We start from the raw sequence: 8,028 nt of genomic DNA on the forward strand, positions 1-8,028 counted from the left end.
TAATCCTGGATGCCTATATATTCTGATGACAATACATTCACGTTGGAAAGCATGATTCTACAAAAAAGCGAGCTCTTTTCTATCTTCAAGTGTTTGCTTAAATTCAGATTTTATAAACTGAATTCCCCAAAATGATCTTTTTATCCATCTGTATTGTAATAATTAATACATACCTAGCATCAGAATAGTTTATCAAGCAAGAGTTGTGTTAAAGTATAAATGTTCAAAAAGATAAAACCACAATTTTTGTATGAATATAAAATTAACACAACTTAAAAATAAAGTCAACTCTAATTAATAAAGGAACTACTAAACTCTTAAAGGCATTTCAAAGATTTTCAAGATAATGTCTCTATTATATATTCCCACACATAATACATACTAATATAATATATATTATATATAATATATTGTACATATATATATCCATACATATATATAATCATAAATGCTTAAATGAATTTGCTAAAAATTTAACACTGATTAACGTTATAAGGTTCTATTAAATATATTGCTTCAAGTCATAATTTCTACAAAGTAGAAATCAATTGTATCTCTACTGAACAAAATTTATTTGCATTTCTATGGACAAAAATTACTTGGGTTACTATCAGTTTTCTACATCTTAATTTGTAGAGATAGTCCCATCGAGTTATAAATTAACCTAGTCAACAGAAAGGTGATCTAATGTGCGCATCTCTGTAGAATCATAGAATACCCAGAGAACTCAGTAGATAACGCTAAGTGCTCCACCAAAAGGACATCTAGTACCTTTGATTTTTCTCTTATTTTGCCTACTTTCCTGGCAGTTGTAATATACATAATCAAACTGTGCAAAATAATTTAGAGTTTAATGATCCCTACCCACCTCACCCTTCATACTACACTTTTTCATTTGAAGGGTAAGTAGTTTAGCATAAAAATCTCTGGGCCAGAAATATTTTATAAAATTCTATCTATTTCATTGTTCTTTTTCAATTTCCCTTATCTTCTTTGTTGTTCTCACAATATAACCATGTTGATCAAACTGTTCCTTACAGATTTCTTTTTTTTTTTTTAATTTATTTTATTTATTTATTTATGGCTGTGTTGGGTCTTCGTTTCTGTGCGAGGGCTTTCTCTAGTTGTGGCAAGTGGGGCCACTCTTCATCGCGGTGCGCGGGCCTCTCACTGTCGCGGCCCTCTCACTGTCGCGGCCTCTCTTGTTGCGGAGCACAGGCTCCAGACGCGCAGGCTCAGTAATTGCAGCTCACGGGCCCAGTTGCTCCGCGGCATGTGGGATCTTCCCAGACCAGGGCACGAACCCATGTCCCCTGCATTGGCAGGCAGATTCTCAACCACTGCGCCACCAGGGAAGCCCCAGATTTCTTTTGAGTTTCATAAAATATGTCTTGATATGTTTATCCACTTCTCCACCTAGTGAATGATATTTTTGAATTATGTTTTGCTTCTTTGCTGAACCAGTTGGTAGCATCATTTTGAAAATCCTAGCAAGCTTAAATATCAAACTTTCCAATCCCTCATCTTAAGCTATCAATTAAATGTTCTCTGGGATAAGACATTAGGTCAATGACCAAAAATGTAGCCCATAAATTTATGTATCATTATTACTTTTTTTCCATATTACTGACCACTTTTTCTCCTCTCACTATCCTCACTGCATTTAACTCCCAAAATTGTGCCCTCTGCTCAACTCTTTTTACGATTGGGAAATTGATCCAAAGTAAGGGCTTAAATTTGGTTAAATCCAACCTTTATCTCCTTCTCTGGTTTATGCTCCAGTCTCATTTTCCTACTTTCTTTACAACAAAACAAGTTTCTTAGTTGCAGCCAATTAAGCCAACCATGGTCTTTTCCCCGTGAGGGGCCCAGCATGCAATGGCTGCAGACAGCAGCCTCCTCAGTAGTGTGTGCAGCCTGTTGCCTGTACAGGATGCCCTAAGGGACCTTGGAGACAGCCCTTTCCAGTGGACATTCATGACTGGCATGCTGTCCTCAATCTAGGCTCCAGGTAGGTATGTGCAGTGCCTTTGGAAATCCCCAGGGCACAGTGGCCAGAGTCCACGTTGGCCAAGTCATAATGACCATTGGCACCAAGCTGCAGAACAAGAAGCATGCGATTGAGGCCCTCTGTAAGGCCAAGTTCAAGTTCCCTGGCCACCAGAAGATGCACATCTCCAAGAAGTGGTGATTTACTAAGTTTAATGTGGATGAATTTAAAAACATGGTGGCAGAAGAGCGGCTCATTCCAGATACCTGTGGGGTCAAATACATCCCTAATTGTGGTCCCCTGGACAAATGACAGGCCCTGCACTCATGAGAGCCTTGGTGCTGTCCCCTCCTTACTCATGCCCACCAATGAATCCTACTTTCCTGTCAAAAAACAAAAACAAACAAAAAAACAACAGACAAACAAAAAATCCCAAGTCTCTTAGAACCTTAGGATCTTAGAGCTGAATAAAACTAGATGAAAATTAGCCCGAACTCTCAACAAATGACAATTCCTAACAGTGGTTGTGGTAGACAGAATAATGCTCCCTCCCCTGAAAAAATAAAATGTCCACTTCCTAATCTCCAGAACCTTTGAATATGTTACCTTATGGGACAAAATGGACATTGCAGATGTGATTAAATAAAGGATCTTGAGATGGGTAGATTATCAGGTGGTCCCAATGTAATCACAAGAATCTTGATAAGAGAGAGGTAAGAAAGTCAGAAAAGACCGAGATAGGGGTGTGCATATCTGGGGGAAGGGGAGTGGTGTGTGTGTGTGTGTGTGTGTGTGTGTGTGTGTGTATGTGTGTGTGTGTGAGCTGGAGAGAGGCGGAGAGAGAGAGAGAGAGATTTAAAAGTGCTACCCTACTGATACTGAAGATGGAAGAAGGACATAGCCTAGGGAATGTAGGGGGCCTCTAGAAACTGGAAAAGGCAAGGAAACAGATTCTCCTCTTAGAGACTCCAGAAAGAATGCAGCCTTACCAACAGTGTCTGGTTAAGCCACTAAGTTTGTGGTAATTTGTTAGAGCAGCAATAGGAAACTAATACTATGGCCCAAAATTTGAACCCTTATAGAATCAGGGAAATTATCATTTTCTAAATTAGCTTTTTCCACCATTGAAAGTTTAAATGTTCAGGAAATTTAACTTGAGTTGAATTCTAACCTAGATAGCTACCTGTTACCTCAGATGACAGCTTCTACGTGGTCTTATTGACTTCACTCCTAAGGCGTGTGTCATTTCACAGTGTGGTCATTTTGTATGTGTTACGATCATTTTCTCAGTCTTCCAGTTAAAACCAAAATGAAACAAAAATTTATTACCATGTTTTTTACTTTTGGGAGGTAAAAATGTGTCATCATGCTATATATGTCAGATTTTTCTTTCTTCTTCATTTCCATCTCCACCAGGCTGGTACAAGCCTCTCCCTCAGGCTATGATGATTGCAATGGTCTCTGAACTCTGAATTCTGAACTCTTCTTCATGTCTCCAGTCTGAGGTCTTCTCAATTCAGCCTATATGCTGCTGCCAGTAAAATCTTCCTAAATAACTAATTTCAAGTCATTCCCTGGCTTAGGAGCCCGTTTTCCCCTATTGCTCATCAGTTATCAAGCTTTTATACCTAAATCTCAGTTTCCTTTATAATGTCCTTCAGCAGAGCTGGCCTCATGGGCCCGTGGCCTGTGTTGCACTCAGGGCCACGTGCGTAGAAAGGCCTGATTCTTGCTTAAGACACTGCTATCACTATCCAAAAATTCTTAAAAATTTTTGAACGCCCACCATTTTCATTATGTATTGGAAATTATGTATAGTATAGCAAATTATGTAGCTTGTTCTGTCCCTGAGTTTATCTACATTTTATTTTGTGATCTCATTCTGTCTCAGTATAGCCTTATTTCTGGAAGGCAGATATTACTTTTGTTCCTTGAATTTACCATCTTTAGCCAACTCCTTTTTCCTAACAGTTGTTATTTCTTTTTCTTGGAATGCCCTTTCTCTTTCATTTCATGCTTCTAGGCCCAGCTCAGGCACTGTGATTGTGCCCAAGAATACTGCATTGTACATATTCTGTGTTCCTTAAATGTCATTTCTCCTTCTAGCTCCATGCCTTCTTCCTTTCCTTACTGGCAACTTTGTCAATGAAATCTTATCCACTTCTTCAGTTCTCACTAATATCTCTTCTCTGAATTTAATTTGCACTTTACTGTTTCATAATTACTCCATGTACTATAGTATTTTCTCCTGATCTGTGTCATAACTGTGTAAGAACAATAAACTTATCTTGCCCTATTGTGTATCTACCCTGGAATAAGGATAGTAGTGGATGTATACAAATAATATGTATTTGCTAATGCATTAATCATCTACCAACAGTTTTCCTGTCACTGAATACCCTAAGAATATGGGAAGCTGCTTAAAAACCTTTCTGCTTATATGGAAATTAAGTTAGTTCCAGAAATGTCACTTACACTGTTACTCCCAGGAAGTTAATATTATTTCCTAACTTCTCCCACATTAAAAAGACTAAATGGAAATACATATTTTTTTGAGCAAGTATCATTGAAACACTTTAACTTGAAGCCATAATATCCTGGAATTTTCTTATAAGTGAATTTATTTTTGGAATATTAGGAATTACATCTATCTGATTGCTAAATATAACAAAGTGAATTATAAGTTTATATAAAAATTTATATATAGTATATGTACATATGTGTATGTACATACTGCATATCTGTACCTACGGCAACAGAAAGTAGGATTGGGGAGTTTTGTTTTTTTCCCCCACATTTCCTATAAATTCTAATAATACTTCCCCTCATGGAGAGCACTGTATGTGTGAAGTGAAAGATTTTCATCTGTAATTTGACCTATGTAGTTCATAATAGTGGAGGATCACTGGTTAAAGGGAGAATCAAACTTGAGAAGGTCGGCCTTGGACAGAACTTACCTTCTAAAATAATGGCTATAGAAAAGAAAGGCTGAAGGGTAACAAGATGGAGAACACTGAGGGATTTTCAATTATCTTTGGTGAATAGATTTTTTCTTCTGATGCTAACCATTCCTATTGTAAAAGACCTGGCCATGTAAGTGAGATAGAGGAAAAGGGCAGGCTAGGCCATTTGGAACATAGGAAATGAATATAAAGGGTCACAAAAGCTCAGGATGGCAAAACTAAAAAGAAAAAGTTGGTCTGATACTTAAAACACTTCTATGCTTTAAAGAACTTTCTAATGTTATTGTTTGAAAGAAGCATCAATAGCTTATACAAATATGTTCTCTTATGCATTCAGTTTTTCTTATTTTGAAAGCATATAGTTAAATTGGTGTTAGAGTCAACTTGGTGGATTTACTTGTGGTGAGTCTATGCACTTTCTGTGTGGTTTGGTCATCCTTTAATTTTTAGCCCAACGGTTAAAAATGGCCTTTTATTCATTGTCATATTGATTTAGGCAATAATCAACTGTTAAAACTTCCTAGAAAAGTCATCATATCGTTAAAAATCCAGCAGTCTACAAAGCTGGAAGTTGTGCTGATATTCAGGCAGACTCATAATCTAAAGAAATGAGAATCAGGAACTGGGTCAAACAAGTGTTTAGTCTTTCAGGAGCCTAATTCTTTTAATATAGTTATTAAATTTTTAAAATAGGAAAGCTATTGAATTTGTATATTAATTTCATATCCAGACATTTTGGTAAATTATCTTTTTGTATGTAGTGGAAGCAATCTCTGATTTTGGTTTGCAGCAATAACCCTAAAACTGTTCGAAGAGAAAGTCTTTCAGCATGGTCATTAAAAGGCTCTGCATTTCATTCTCTGCTTTGCAATAAGAACTTTTATATTTGAGATCCTTCTTCTCTCTCTTTGAGCTATCCAATGCCATCCCAAGTAACTCTCTGAAAGCACGATGTCAACATTCTTTATTCATTTAAAATTTTTTTATGGTAGTGCTCCCTGGTTACCTAGAATTTTACTCTTAGTGGGTACTTGGCCTAAATAAAGAATCACAAGCTCCATTATTATCTCTTTGACACTACATACCAAGGACTCCTGAATTTTTAACATCTCAACTCCTTTCAGCTACCTCAGCTTTTAAACCAACATAAAAAAAACCTGCACATTTCCCTGAAGTTCTCGTTCTTAGACCCAGCTCCCTGACACCTCTTTACTGAAACAGGATGATTTGCCAATTAAAAAATATCAACTTAAGTGAGTGTAACCACTACCATTACAGTGAAGACATAAAGCATTTCCATCATTCCATAAACTTTCCTCTTGCACCATTGCAGTCATTAACATTTTCCTACTCCATGGCCTCTGACAAATGCTGATCTGCTTACTATCACAGTACATTTGCATTTTCTAAAAATGCATATGAAAGGTGTAGGGGATGAAAAATAATTTTCCCTCTGTTCTTCTGAGTTCTTAGCTGAGCTTCCTGTAATAAAACACAGATTAAAAAGATAAAAACCAAAACTTAATAACATATATACTTTATATATGCATGAGAGATAACCAGGGAAAAAATGAGTAACTCAGAGAGGTGACTTTAGAATTCAGACTTAATTACCATTTTAACAGGGACATGCGAGAGGAGGAATGTAAGTCTCTTAGGGGAAAGTAAATAATTTTTAGGGTAGATGAATGGGCCTTTAGAAGAATAGATGGAAGATATGGTAGTTAATCACAAAGTTTGTCTGAGTGTGATGTCTAGACTCTCCTTTGATAAGAGTCAATCTTCTGTGGTTTAATGAAATTCCCAAGAAATGGATTTATTGACAGTTGAGTTCCTTTTGGAGGATCTGAATTTAGGCAGATAAGGGGAGGTCAAAGAAAGCCTCTTCCTGCATTTGCTGCTTTTCAAGTGCTTACAGCTCAAAATAAACAATATATTGAAGTGGCATATTTTGAATGGCATGTCCTGGATTTCTACAGTCATTATTTTGGGATGGCATATTCTACTACCCTTCAAAGGACTCACAGTAAGTATGCTTTTGTATCTGGATTCTTTCATTTAGCATAATTCTGTTAAGATCCATTCATGTGTTTGCATATATCAGCAGTCCTTTTATTTTAATTGCTGAGTAGTATTTCATTGTATTCATGTACCACAATTTGTTTACCTAATTTAATTCAGACTTGGGATTTTTCTAGTTTTATTCTATTATGAATGAAGCTGTTAGGAACATTAGAGTAATAGTATTTGTGAGAATGTGCTTTCGTTTCTACTGGAGAAATATTTAAAAATTGGATCCTGGATTGTAAATTGATTAAATTAATATTTTTACCTATATAACATACAATATTTTTACCTATACTAATTATCAAAGAGTCTATATTATTTTGCACTCTCATCAACAATATACGTGAGTTCCATTTGTTTGACATTTTTAAATACTTAGTATTTTTGGTCTTTAATTTTAGACATTCAACTATATACTAATGATATCTCATTGTGGTTTTAGTTTGCATTTCTTAATAATAAATGATATTGAAAAACATTCATGTGCTCATTAGTCACCTTTATATCTTCTTTAATGAAGTATCAGTTCAATGATTTGTTAGTCTGAATATTGAGTAGCAAGCACTATTATTTCTTTTTCTTATCTTATTCCAGTGGCTAGGACACATTGTATAGAAGTGGGATGAAAAGAAATCTGTACCTTGTTTCTGATATTAAGAGGAAATCATTTGATATTTTATCATTAGTTACAGTGTTAGGTTTAGGTTTTTTATAGATATCCTTTATAACTTTGAAAGAGTCGAGTTGCCTTCTAATGTTAAGTTTCTGATAGTGTTTTTGTATTATGTTGAATTTTGTCAAATGACTTTTTGCATCTATTTAAATGATTTTATTAACTTTCTATTTTAGTCTTTTAATATAACTTGAATTAAATTGATAAATTTTCAAGTGTTAAATCAACTTTTCATTCTTGTGATAAATCCCACTTGTTAATCTACTTTATTTTTATATATTACTGTACATGTTTTCAAATGTCTGTTTATGGATTTTTGCATCTGCATTCATGAA

At 35.4% G+C, this 8,028-nt stretch overlaps 1 non-coding gene across 1 annotated transcript; it reads left to right on the forward strand.

Annotated features, from left to right (window-relative positions):
- Positions 1 to 1,824: 1,824 nt before the first annotated feature.
- On the forward strand, positions 1,825 to 1,960 carry LOC118898587. Its single transcript, XR_005020734.1, has one exon. It is a non-coding gene; the product is annotated as a small nucleolar RNA SNORA70 (small nucleolar RNA).
- The last annotated feature ends 6,068 nt before the right edge of the window (positions 1,961 to 8,028 follow it).

The sequence above is a fragment of the Balaenoptera musculus genome, chromosome 7, assembly GCF_009873245.2.
Source record: "Balaenoptera musculus isolate JJ_BM4_2016_0621 chromosome 7, mBalMus1.pri.v3, whole genome shotgun sequence".
NCBI lineage: Eukaryota > Metazoa > Chordata > Mammalia > Artiodactyla > Balaenopteridae > Balaenoptera > Balaenoptera musculus.